Source organism: Perognathus longimembris, chromosome 28, assembly GCF_023159225.1.
Source record: "Perognathus longimembris pacificus isolate PPM17 chromosome 28, ASM2315922v1, whole genome shotgun sequence".
Taxonomy (NCBI): domain Eukaryota; kingdom Metazoa; phylum Chordata; class Mammalia; order Rodentia; family Heteromyidae; genus Perognathus; species Perognathus longimembris.
The window spans coordinates 98,807,489-98,820,946 of NC_063188.1; the positions used below are offsets into that span (position 1 = coordinate 98,807,489).

The 13,458-nt window shown below is 43.1% G+C and overlaps 1 long non-coding RNA gene across 1 annotated transcript; it reads left to right on the forward strand.

Annotated features, from left to right (window-relative positions):
• On the forward strand, positions 1 to 6,720 carry LOC125343797. The gene is made up of 4 exons (XR_007209376.1): positions 1 to 222; positions 2,567 to 2,781; positions 4,473 to 4,601; positions 6,555 to 6,720. It is a non-coding gene; the product is annotated as an uncharacterized LOC125343797 (long non-coding RNA).
• Positions 6,721 to 13,458: the final 6,738 nt, after the last annotated feature.

Below are 13,458 nucleotides of genomic sequence, written 5' to 3' on the forward strand. Positions count from 1 at the left end.
GGCTCTGGGAAGATGCATTCTAGAGAGATGGGAGTAATCAGTAGTCTTTATGCCCCTAGGCCTCCCCTTTTTCGGATTTCTTATCTTTCTGATTCCCACAGAACCCATCCTAACAGTTTGTCTTTATCATAGATTGTCATCTCCCTGGGATTGAAATGGTATAATTGGTCTTTTCCAAACAAGCTGGAACAGAGTATTTAATAATATAAGCACTTCAGCTTGGTAAGAATATATTCCGAGCAGCCGGTTTAGTTTCAGATTGCTTTCACATATTATATCTTGACCCCTTGTGACAATCCCTTTGAGACAAATGTAAAATCTGCCTTTTCTAAATTCATCCTCACTCTGTTCTAGCCCATTATATGCTCTGTTTCTACCTCCCAACCTTAGCTTTTCTGGACAAAGTAGGGCTGAGGCAGGAAGAACATGTTCTTACCTATCACAGTTTGCTGAAGCTCTTCATTTTCTGGAGGTTCATAGTTTAGAGTCCGTTGACGAGAAGGAGGCTGTTCTCTCTCCCACTCTTCTCCTTCTCTGGCCTCTTGCTCCACATGTAAGGGGACTGGGGTCCTGGGTGCCCTGAGGAGCTGATTCACAGGGATTCGGCTCAGGCCTATACCTCGTGGTCGGCTTCGGTGATCCATGGTGACTGTTGAACAGCCACAAGTCTTAAGGAATTGTAGGCTCTGAGCTGGACCTCTAAGTTTGGACCTGGGAAAGGAAGCTGGCGGGAAGTGTTTTGTCCCTCTACCTCTTTGCCCTAAACTGAGCTGAGCTGCCCTAGTTGGTAGCAGGGACTTCCCAACAAGTGGGCTCTAGTAAAGCCCCTGCCTGCTGGGGCACGTTGGCCAGCTGGCAGGCACTCTCTGCCCCTCAGTTCACTGATACTGCTTGACATCTGACATTCTGATTGTCATATTTATGCATACATTGTGCTGTCACAATGAGATTCACCAGGAAGCTTGAGGTGTGGGGGACAGGGCCCTACCTTCAAGGTACTTAAACATCCAGTTGGAGCCAGTTACTCATTAATAATATAAAACCATCAGCTATCGAGAGGTGGTAATAAACCCAGGGTACAATTTACAAACACATGAAGGCGTTTAAGAACAAGTGCAGGGAACTACAAACTCAGAGGTAACGTATTTAATAGGTTCTAGAAAGAACTGGCCCCCAAAGATCTTCAGTTTTACAATTGGGCATATTTAGTTAAGAACCAATACTGAATATGATTGAAGAACATAGATTAGAACTGGAGATGTAGCTCAAGTAGTAAAGTTCCACCCATGAGTGAAAAAGCTTGAGCAGGGTGTGAGGCTTGAGTTCAAGCTCCAGTTCTGGGGCTAACCCCCTCCCCCCAGTATTGGGGAAAAAAGAGTATAGCCAGGCGCTGGTGGCTCACATGTGTAGTCCTAGGTACTCAGGAGGCTGCAATCTGAGAATTACAGCTCAAACCCAGTCCAGGCAGGAAGTCTGAGATTCTTACCTCCAATTAACCACCAGAAAATTAGAAGCGGTGCTGTGGCTCAAAGTGGTAGAGGGCTAGCCTTGAGCAAAAGAGCTCAGGGACAGTACTCAGGCCCTGAGTTCAAGGCCCAGGACTGGCACCAAAATAATACTTTCTGAGCACATACTACATTCCATACACTGTGATTGGAAGTAGTAGTAGCAAGACAGTTGTGTTACTAATACTACAAAGTAAAATTCCAATGCTGCTCACCAATATTAGCCAGTGGTTACATATGTGTATATGTAAAGTTAATGTGCTCATACACTATTTCTGAATTTTGATTTGGGCTGAGAAATCTATCAGATTTTTTCTCTCTCTTTTTTTTTTGGCCAGTCCTGGGCCTTGAACTCAGGGCCTGAGCACTGTCCCTGGCTTCTTTTTGCTCAAGGCTAGCACTCTGCCACTTGAGCCACAGTGCCACTTCTGGCTGTTTTCTGTATATGTGGTGCTGGGGAATTGAACCCAGGGCCTCATGTATACAGGGCAAGCACTCTTGCCCCTAGGCCATATTCCCAGCACCTGAGAATTCTAATATTGTGGGAGAAAGGCACATTGTTGCATGGTTAGTACAGTCATGGTGTGGTAAATCTTGGTGTTTGGTAATATAGAAATCCATATCTGATACTGTAATGGGGACAGTATATTCCTTTAGGACCTCAGAGTGCAGGCCCTGGCCATATCCAATGTCCTTCCTGTGACTGGTCACTTAGAGTTCCTTATTCCTTAAGGCTATGTGGTTCAAACCTGTGTTGGGTCTTTTCAACTGTATTGGTAGCATACTAAAAGAAACTGTAGTTTTTTTTACTTTTAGGGATGTCTGAGGTGATTTACTTTACATAATCCATGGGGTTTTCTGGGAAAGAGATTTTTCAGTATTTGCAGGTAGTTTCATTTATAGCTCCATCCCCAGGCTTTAGATTTTTACTTGTGAATCAGACACTGTATATTAAGCAATTCTTAACTTGTAGGATATATATTAGGTTTAAGCTTTATAAGTCTTTTTTTGCTAAGCTATTGAAGTAATGAGTAACATGTAACATTTATACCTCATTCTAGGAGAAGTCATTCACCAAGTCATGAAGATACTGAGATAGTCTTTTGAGATGCCAGTGTGTGAAGAAACTGAGACCTTCTTTGAACAACCAGTACTACCTTGCTAGCCTTGTGATTTTTCTCACCTTGGAAGCAGATCATCTAGCTCTGGTTCATTCTGATAACTTTAGCTATGATTGGAATCTTGACTGCAGCCTCCTGAGACTTCTGCCTAAACTGTGAGTTTAATAAATATTACTGTTTTAGATGAAGTAATGCCTCAAAAATGTTGTTACTCAGATTATATCAGAATTAGCTTAAAAAGTAGGAGTTCAAGCTGGGCACCAGTGACTCATGCCTATAATCCTATCTACTCATGAAGCTGAGATGTGAGGATTGCAGTTTGAAGCCAGCTGGGTTGGGAAAGTTCTGTGATTTTTTTTTTTTTTTGGCCAGTCCTGGGGCTTGGACTCAGGGCCTGAGCACTGTCCCTGGCTTCTTTTTTTTTTTTTTTTTTTTTTGCTCAAGGCTAGCACTCTGCCACTTGAACCACAGCGCCACTTCTGGCCATTTTCTGTATATGTGGTGCTGGGAATCAAACCCAGGGCCTCATGTATATGAGGCAGGCACTCTTGCCACTAGGCCATATCCCTAGTCCCACTGTTCTGTGATTCTTAACTCCAATAAGCTTCCTGAAAGCCTGAAGTGGAGCTGTGGCTCAAGTGATAGAGTGCTACTCTTGGACATAAAAGCTTGGGGACAGCACCCAGGCACTGAAATCAAGTCCCAGGACCATCACAAATGAAGTAGGACTTCAAAAACTGAGGAGAAAATGGGATACTCAGCAAATACTCATAAAGCAAGAGAAACCATGCTTATTGTCCTACATTTTTGTACATTGAAAATAGCCCTTATACCAATATGGACAAGTTTTGGTGCATCATCATTTGTATGTGTAGGCAGTTTAGAAGTGGGAGGGAATAGGAGAATAAATTTTAAGTGTAATTTTCACCTTCATTTAAATTTCCTACAAGAAGAGCACCCATTGTTCAAAAAGTTGTCTCACAAGCCAGGATCACATGTTTTTGTTGTTATTGTTCAGTATTTTTTAAAGAAATTGTTAAAGAACTTGAATCTTAGGAAAAATGATTAATTGGAAAACATTAAGAGTACAGGTATCTCTTAGGCATTGTTAAATAGACTTTGGGGAGATGTGATGCCATGGGTCCTGAAAGGCCTATTCATTCTCAGATATCTTCCTTACCACCTAGTATTCTCCTCAACCCCATTTATTCTTGGATCGAGACTTCATTCTTTCCTGATGCATCTTGCCACCTTCATAGAGAAGGAGCAGCTAAATGGCCCCTACGTTACGTTAAGAATTCTTTGTAAATAGTTAAGTGCCAAACACTTGTTGGGAGGCAGCAGTAATAAAACTGACATTGAAGTAAGGAGACTGGGTCTAAGCAAAAGGCCTTGATAACAGAGGACATTCTTTAGTTTACAAATGTGTTTTGAGTTGGTAAGTTCCAGAAAAGTCTTACTGTCCTTAGATAATTGGTTCTTAATTTCCCTTGATTGTGTCCACATTTTTGTTTTGACTTGTATTTAATATCTTTGTTAGATTTGAGTGTTCACTGTTTTTTTTTTTAATTTACTTTGATTGTTCACATCTGATTTGCTTTCTACTTTGGTAAGGACAATTCCATGAACCTTTGTGGCTTTTGGGCTATATAAACCATGTGTTAGTTGTATTCGGGGCTGTAGGGCTTTGTGACAGGAGAGCCCCTGACACCCACCAGTGCTCCAATAAGGAGGACTCCAAATTTGGCCTTTGAAGTGGTGGCTTCTCTGCTGTCACGACTGGATCCAGCATACAACAACTCATCCCAGCAATTTTTTTCTTGATTTTTTTTTTAATTGGCATCAGCTGGGGCTATATGCGGCCTTAAATGTCATGCACTGAGGGACAAGAGAAAAAGGATGAGAAAAAAGGACACCGGAGGCAAACAGGAGCAGTGGTGAGAATTTGTAATACAAACGCTTCTTAATTCAATAGGTAAGTTTTGGTCATTTTGATATCCAACGCCCCCCCCATCCCCCCAGGCTCCAACCAAAGGCTGTGACCCAGCTGTCTGAGCTCACTGCAGGAGTCAGCTTATGGGTGTAATTCAGTTTTCAGTTTCACTGGAACTCACAGATAGGAAGTCAGTGGTCATGAAAATGTTTAAATGGAAACTAACAAGTGAAATGAAGTGAGCTTGCAGCCTTTTGAGGGGCTATAGAGTAGAATGTTGGGCATGAGTTTGGTGGTGCAGAAAGTGATACTTGAGACCCTAAAGATGAGGTGGATGTAATTAGGCAAAGAGAATGTCCTAAGTAGAAGAGTTGTTTAAAGGCAGGAGATGAAATCCTAGATTTCCAGAAAAAGTTAAGTTGGAGCTGGGTGCCAGCAGCTCACCCTGTAATCCCAGCTACTCAAGAGGCTGTGAGAATTGAGGATTACAGTTCAAAGCCAGCCTGGGCAGGAAAGTCTTTGATACTATTACCTCTAATTACCCTTAAAAAGCCAGAAGCGGAACTGTGGCTCAAGTAGTAGAATACTAGCCTTGAACTAAATTGCCTAGGGACAGTGCCCAAGCCTCAGAGTTGAAGTCCCAGGATGGGCACACACACAGAAACATTAAGATGGAAATCTTAAATTGCAGGATTAAAATAACCCCCATCAGTCACTTAGATGAAATTCAGGGGGCTTTATCAAGTGAATTTTCCTCTTAAGGAGGAAGAAACTTGAGCCTAGGAAAGTGGCACTGAGCTAGAAATTTAGAGCTTGGCTTACAAATCAGAGGTTCAGTGACTAGATTCCTTGTTGGTCCAGTATTCTATACCTTTGGTTACACACTGTCTACAGATTGAGAATCTGAGTTTTTTTGCATTTCTCTTTTCTTTTATGGAATATATCAATGTTAGTAATTACATCTTTCTGTGATTATAGGATAGGTATTCCATTAAGCAGTTAATTTAAAATGTCTGGTTCACAGTATCACTAGCAACATCTATAGTGTACAATCATACTTTATTCTTAATATATAACTACTGAGAATATTAATAAAACTTGGTTATTAAGGAGAAGTAGAAGGTCCTTATTTAAGGATCACATTTATTTGCAGGCATGTGCTTTGTCTGAAGCCATACATAAGGAAGATGAGAAGGTGGAAATGAATGACAGTAAGAGTCTCTGATACTAGTTTTTCCCTCGCTGGGAACATGGTCTTTGTACCATTGGGGTCCTAGCCTGAGTCAGAGAAACACTGTATTTCTCATACCTATTCCTTGGGAAAATAGTTGAGAAAAGGAGCTCAGGAAACAACCAAGGAAACAGAATGAAATCATGAAAAACAGGGAAAAAAAGGTCAGAAGAAAAAAGTGAGGTGCAATAGAGGAGAGAAAGCCAGTATCCCTCCATTCTATCCTTCTGTAAAGTATTAGGTTCATGTAGAGCCCACCGTTTGTGTGACTGCTTTCAGCTCTCTCTTGAGTTATTACATCTTTGTTGTTCTTAGAGGATCATCTCCAGTATGAACTCCAAGCAGGGGTCTTTAGACTAGATTTTTCAAGGACTCTTCCCTTTTAAACTTGAAGGGGCACTAAAAAATCACTGGAAATAATAGGCTATGCCTAGTTGAAAAGCTACCATGTGTTAAAATTTTCTGCCAAGTACTCTCAAATAGTCCAGTTTTTGGAAGCTTTTTGTTACTGCTCTGGCAATGGGGAAACAAGATTTGTCCTTTCATTTTATTTTTATTTTTTGCCACTCCTGGGTTTTTAACTCAGGGCCTGAGCACTGTCCCTGGCTTCCTTTTGCTCAAGGCTAGCACTCTACCACAGTGCTACTTCTGGCTTTTTCTGTTTATGTGGTGCTGAGGAATGGAACCCAGGGCTTCATGCATGCTGGGCAAATATTCTACCACTAGGCCACATTCTCAGCCCCCTCCCCCTTCTTTCATTTTAGAAGTCATCCATTCTTTATGCACTATGAGCTTCACCTTGTCATCTTTGTGACCACATCATTTTGGAAGCGGAAACCAGTTCCAGTAATGCTGATGACTTTAGCCAAGTGACATCTTGATTCCAGCCTCAAGAAATAACCCTGGGCCAGAATTTGTGATCCACAAAAACCGTGAGCTTGATACATGTATATTATTGCTTAGTATTATAGTTTCATGAACAAAATTCATGTACATAAACTTTTCTATTTTAATGTCTATAGTTTAGCAATTGTTGGCATTTTCACTGTTACTTAATTATTAGCACTATCTCATTTAGGAACAATTCCATCTCCTCAAAATGTTATTTGTTTTGTTTTTTTTTTTTTTTTGGCCAGTCCTGGGCCTTGGACTCAGGGCCTGAGCACTGTCCCTGGCTTCTTCCCGCTCAAGGCTAGCACTCTGCCACTTGAGCCACAGCGCCGCTTCTGGCCATTTTCTGTATATGTGGTGCTGGGGAATCGAACCTAGGGCCTCGTGTATCCGAGGCAGGCACTCTTGCCACTAGGCTATATCCCCAGCCCTCCTCAAAATGTTATATACTACTCAGCAGTCACTCTCAGTGACTTGCCATGGTACCTGACAATCACAATTTCCTATTTGAGTCTATGGACTTGCCTATTATGAATATTCCCTATAGTCTTTTTTTTTCAAATTTTTATTATCAAACTGATATACAGAGAGGTTACAGTTTCATACGTTAGGCATTGGATACATTACTTGTACTGTTTGTTACCCTGTCCCTCATACCCCCCCTCCCTCCTCCCCCTTTCCCTTCCCCCCCTGAGGTGTTCCGTTCACTTTCACCAAACAGTTTTGCAAGTATTGCTTTTCATACAACAGAATGTCTCAAGTTTCATCTGTGTTGCAGCATATGTTAATACTTCATTTTTTCTTTTTATAGGTGGATAATCTGCTGAAAAGACATTTGAAGTTTTATTTGTGCGTTTACCAGCTGACATGTATTTGGATTGTTTCTAATTTTTGACTATTGTGAATAATACTGCTATAATGTTTGAGAATAAGTTTCTATGTGAGCATATGTTTCAATCCTCTTTGGTATTTATGCCAGAATTTCTGGGCTATTTGGTAGCTTTGTATGTCTTTGGCTTGGGGAGGGGGTAACTGGACTTTGAATTCAGAGCCTGTGTTTTCTAGGCAGGAGCTCTATCACTTGAGCAGTACCCCTACCCTTTTTTTGCTTTATTTTCTGAATAGGGTCCTGTTTTTATGTCTGAGCTGACCTGTACCATGATAATCCTATTTATGTTTCCTTTGTCGCTGGGATGACAGGCACACATCACTATGCTAGTTTTTTATTGGTTGTGCAAGGATCTTTTTGCTCAGGTTGGTCAAAATCTTCAGGATCTCCACCCCCTCAGTAGCTAGAACTGAATTATAGGCATGAGCCACATTGTACTCAGCTATGTCTGACTTTTTGAAAGCCTACCAAAGTATTTTGTACAATATCCTATTGAACCTCAGCAGTGTATGAGGGTTTCTATTTCCCCAAATCTTTGCCAAAACTGTTCCTTTTTATGTTGTTGTCTGTGCCGGTCCTGGGGCTTGAACTAAGGCCTGAGTGCTGTTCCTCAGTTTTTGTGCTCAGCGCTAGAGCTTTTATGACTTGAGCCACTGCTCCATTTTTTTATCTTTGGCAGTTAATTGGAAATAAGAGTCTTAGGTACTTTCCTTCCTGGGTTGTCTTCGACCAGCTATCTTCAGACTGGAGTAACAGGTGTGACCCACCTTCCCCTAGCTTTTGTGATTTTTGTTCAAAGGGGCAGGAGCCACAAACTGAACATAAGTGTCTTCCATGCTAAAGAGAACCTAGCTCCACTGGGTGGGTCCAAAGCAAAGAGGCTTGGCCCACAGTGTGTTCTTCGTGTGGCAATGTTTACTCCTGGTTTTGAGGTAAGGCATGGAAGCTGGCTACATTTACTGTTCTTTTGTCCTCATTTCTCATTGTTTCCTTAGCTGCCAGCCCTGATTGATAGTTAGGCAGGTCTTGAACTTTCAGTTTTGTCTACTGTCCTGTTACCTGTTCACTAACTACCCATTAATTATTATAACAAGCTTTATAAAACTCTTCTACATTTGCTAAGCCAGACTCAAATACAATTTAAGCCTCCTTTGAGTGGACAAAATGACGACAATAGACCCTTTGCATGCATGAATGTGTTGTGTTGACTAGGCAAATACATTTTTTTTTCTTCTAGGTCCAAGGTATTCCCATCCAAAGATAAGGGAGCTGACTCACAGGTCAAGTGAGAGTCAGTGCCAATGGGGCTCATTCTTTTCTCTCTTTTTTTTTGGTTGGCCCTAGGGCTTGAACTCAGCCTAGGTGCTGTCCCTGAGCCTTTTTGTGCTTAAGGCTAGTGCTGTGCCACTTGAGCCCACAGCACCATTGCTGGCTTTTTCTCAGTGGTTTATTGGAGATAAGAGTCTCAAGGACTATTCTGCCTGGGCTGGCTTCCAACCGTGAACCTCAGATCTCAGCCTCCTGAGTAGCTAGGATTACAGGCATGAGTCACAGGCACCTGACTTGGGCTCATTCTTCAAAAAAATTTTTTTCTTACCATAGTTAATCACTAGAGCCATCAAAAGAACTGGCTCCTAAGAATGGCTAACCTGGAAACTTAGGTTGTTTGGAAGAGGAATTTGACAATTTGAGTGGGTGCCACCTTGTTTCTCAGTGCAGCTTCTTCCCCCACATGGCTCCAAAACCATCATGGGCAGGTGACTATGGACAGAAAGGGTTTATCTGGCTTTTGGCTACCTGAGTTCATTGTGACCTTGCCTGAATTTCTTAAGTACTTTGAAATAAAAGCACTGAGGTTTAAAGGGTTGATATTGATTAACATAGGCTTTAATCACAATATCCTAGGTGGAATGGCAACTTCTTTGCAAAAACTACCAAATAAGATAGAAAACACTGAGGGATTCCTCTTTAATGCCCACTCCAGGGGCAGAGTTTCTGGTAATTTCTTTGAGGGAACGCAGTTCACATTTGGCTCCCTGGAGAAAAATGGCAGGAGAGCAGTAGCCAGGATCATTACCTTTGGCTAATTAGCCAAGCTGCCTAGATCTCTAAGGCATCCTTTAGTATAATTTTTCCAAGTCTTTTCATTCCCTTACAAATGGGGCAATGTCATTCTTTCTGATGGAAGCATATAATTCCATTGTGTATATATACCACATTTTCTTGATCCATTTTTCCACTGAGGAGCATTTAGGTTGATTTCATATCTTGGCTATGCTAAACAGTGCTGCAATGAACATGGTCGTGCTAGTGGCTTTAGTGTAGTCTGGTTTATGGTTGATTGGGATTGCTTGGGACATAGGAAGTTCTATGTTTAGTCTTTTGAGGAACCTTCATACTGCTTTCCGGAATGATAGAACAAGTTTACATTCTCACCAACAGTGTAATAGTGTTCCCTTTTGGCCACATCTCTGTCAGCATCTGTTACTGTTGTCTTGCTAATGGCCATTCTAACGGGTGAGGTGGAATCTCAATGTTCTTTTGATTTGATTTCCTTTTATGGCCAGAGATGTGCAGAATACATCTTCATGTATCTATTGGTCATTCTTATTCAAAAAAGTCTCTCTTTGTCTCTAGCCCATTTTTTTGAATTTAATTTTGTCTTTATGAAAGATTCTGAAATCAGACGAGAATACATGCATCAGGCACACCCAACAGAAAACGTTTACAATGGTTTACATTTCCTTTTTATTTATTCCTTGAAACTGCCTGTATTGAAGGTTTTTCATGGATGAAATATGGAACTGAGCAGATTCCTTTTTTCTACAAAATTATGGTATAAACCTGCTCAATTTTCTATCTTATTGCTAATAAACCTTACAGGCGCACAGTTTGTAAAGTAAACCACTCAAGGACTGAATGAGTACAGCATGCTGCAAGGCACGAGAAATAAGCTAAAAATGAGCATATAAACCTACATCTGGACCAACACAGTACTGAAGGCTGGCAAACGTTTATCACGACAAGGGGAAAATTGATAGGAGATACAGTTCAGTCCTGAAAGGGTTAAATGTAAACCCTAATATATTATTGTTTCTAACCATCCATACCAATTACAGTGCTTGAAAACAGTCAAAAGTCTGGCACAGAAAATCATACACATTTGTTCAGTTCTCTTCAGAAATACAGCTGCTTTTGAAAATAAGTTAACTTAGTTAAGAATTGAATAGCATTTTGCTTCAGAAAGGAAACCCTACTAGCGGATTTTCTGGTTAATGACCAGTTACATTAGTTAAAATGGCATTGGACATGTTCTGTGAGTTCATAGGTGGTACCAATCTCATTAAAAACAAAAGCAGTGCTGTAGCCCATTTGTTAATTGGGTTTGAGGATTTGTTTATGGGAGGTTTGTTTGAGCTCTGAGTATATTTTAAATATGAGGCCCTTGTCTGAAGCATAGCTAGTAAAGATCTATTTATCTTGCTGTATCTTTTGTCATGCAGAAATTCTTCAGTTTGATACAATCCCATTTATCCAGTCTTGGATTTGTTGTGATTCTGGATCTTAGGAAGTTTCAAATTGTGCCAAGGAGCCATACTGTTTCTCTATCCCTTCCTGTAGTAATTTCAGGGTATCTGGTCTTAAATTGAGGCCTTTGATCTATTTGGAGTTGATGCTGGTGCAAGGTGATATATATGGATTTAACTGCAGTTTTCTGCATGTGTCTAGTCAATTCTGCCAGCACCATTTGTTGAAGAGGTTGTCTTTCTTCCATCCTGTGTTTTGGCTCCCTTATCAAATACTAGGTGGCTATGGGTCCGCGGATTCATTTCTGGGTCTTTTCCATTGGTCTTCAGGCCTGTTCTTGTGCCAGTACCAAGCTGTTTTTTTTTTTGCCAGTCCTGGAGCTTGAACTCAGGGGCTGAGCACTATCCCTGGATTCTTTTTGCTTAAGGCTAGCACTCTGCCACTTGAGCCACAGTGCCACTTCTGGCTTTTTCTGTATATGTGGTGCTAAGGAATTGAACCCAGGGCTCCATGCACTGAAATTGTTTTTGGAATTCAGTCTTGATGCTTTCGGTCATTTCTGCCATCATAGCCTGAAGTGTTTTTTTATTCTCCTCTTTGGTCGCACTTATTTTTGGAGCTGGTGAGTTGGCTTGACCCTTCTCATGAAGGGTTTGTAATATTTCTTTGTGATTTATGTATCTGGGATGCAGGAGTTATGAAGTCTTGATTTTCCCCTGCACTTCCTTTTGGTGGCCTGCAGGTGGCGGCCTTAGCTTGGCATTGTGCTGGTTCCCGCTGATCCACCTGCTGGATGTGTCTCTACCCCAGCAGGTGCCTGTGTGGGCGCTTGTTTCTCCTTTGGCTGGATGGACTGACTTGATTGTATCCTGGCTCCAGGTTTGAGCTCTGTTCTTCCCTGTGGGTGAGTGTGCACGCCTTGGCTGCTGCTAACGCGGTCACCCTCTCCGCAGTTAAGGGTGGGTAGGTTCTGAGGCTTTCTCTGCGGATCAGTGCTCTGCCACTGTGGTGTGCTGTCCCTCATAAGCCCCTGTTGGGGGTTTGCAGGCCGCCGCTGATTCGTTGTGCTGTGGAGACTTTTCTCTTTTGTTTCTTTCCCATGCTAGTTGCGGAGTACGCCTATCAGAGCAAGTGTTGCCGCTGAGGGGTGGCGTGGCACGCCCACCTGTGCACTTCCGTGGGGGAACGGGTGCTGGGGCCCTCCTGCTGGAGGGCTAGGATGTTAACCCATGCGGGCCTACTCGGGGGAGCGTGCATTCAAACCCCAAGCTGCTGGTGGGCGCGTGCTTGTGAGCTCACGTGCCTCTGCTGGGGGCACGAGGTCCCAGGCTGTTGGGGGGTGCTTGTGCCCTCTTGCTACTCTGCTGGGGGGTGGTAGGCGTGACCCCAAGCAGGTTCAAGTGTCTGGGGGGGCGGGGTTGGTGCCCATGGCCTCACATGTGCTGGGGCCCAGGTGACACTGCTAGGCTGGTATTGCATACCAGCATGAGTGCGTCTGCTGTTCAGATAGTCCGCGCAAACCCAAGCGCCTCAGCCAGAGGTCGAATGTGCACCAGCCAAAGGTTCCTGCTGGGGGCCTGGTGCATGCAAATTCAGGCGACCTGGCTGGGGTGCTGGTGGATGCTGGCCAACTATGTCCCCCCCCCCCCCCCCCCCCCGGCGACTTTGTTGGGAATTGCTCCACCCACTGGAGCACCCACTGGAGATGTAGGGTCCCAGTGCTGCCACATATAGGATCCTTTGTTCACTGAAGTCAAGTTCTGAGGGTCTCTGCCAGAGCTGATTTCCCGTTTTTTTTTTGGGGGGGGGGGGGCGCGGCGGCGATGGGGGAACTTACTGGTTCTGGAGTCTGTATGTGTCCTGTGGTGCTGTGGGTCCTGTGGAGCTCCTGCTGTCTGGTCTCGGCAACCATGGCGGGACTTTTCTACTCAGGCGTCTGCGCTCGCTGGAGACCTGCACTCGCTGGAGACCTGCAGTCCTGGGTACTGGGGCCGCTTGCCTGGCCCTGTTCGCCCTGTTCAGGCTGGGGTGGGGGAGAGTACCCCGGAGATTTTCCGACTTAGTGCAGTTCATGGGCTTTTTTTTCTTTGTTCCTTTTCATTTCCTGTGGGTCTCTGTTTGTTCTGGTTGTTGATTTTGCCCATCTCTTGATGGGGCGTTGGATGTTGGGGCTCCCAGCTCACTATTTGGTTGTAGCAAGTTGAGGTGCTTCCCTATTGTTTCAGTGTCATCTTCCATAGCCCTAGTTTTCTTTTTAAGCTACTACAAAAGGAGTTGGTTTCCTTATCACTCTTCTCATTGTTGGCATAGAGAAAAGCTACTGATTTTTGTGGGTTAATTTTATAGCCTGTTACTTTTCA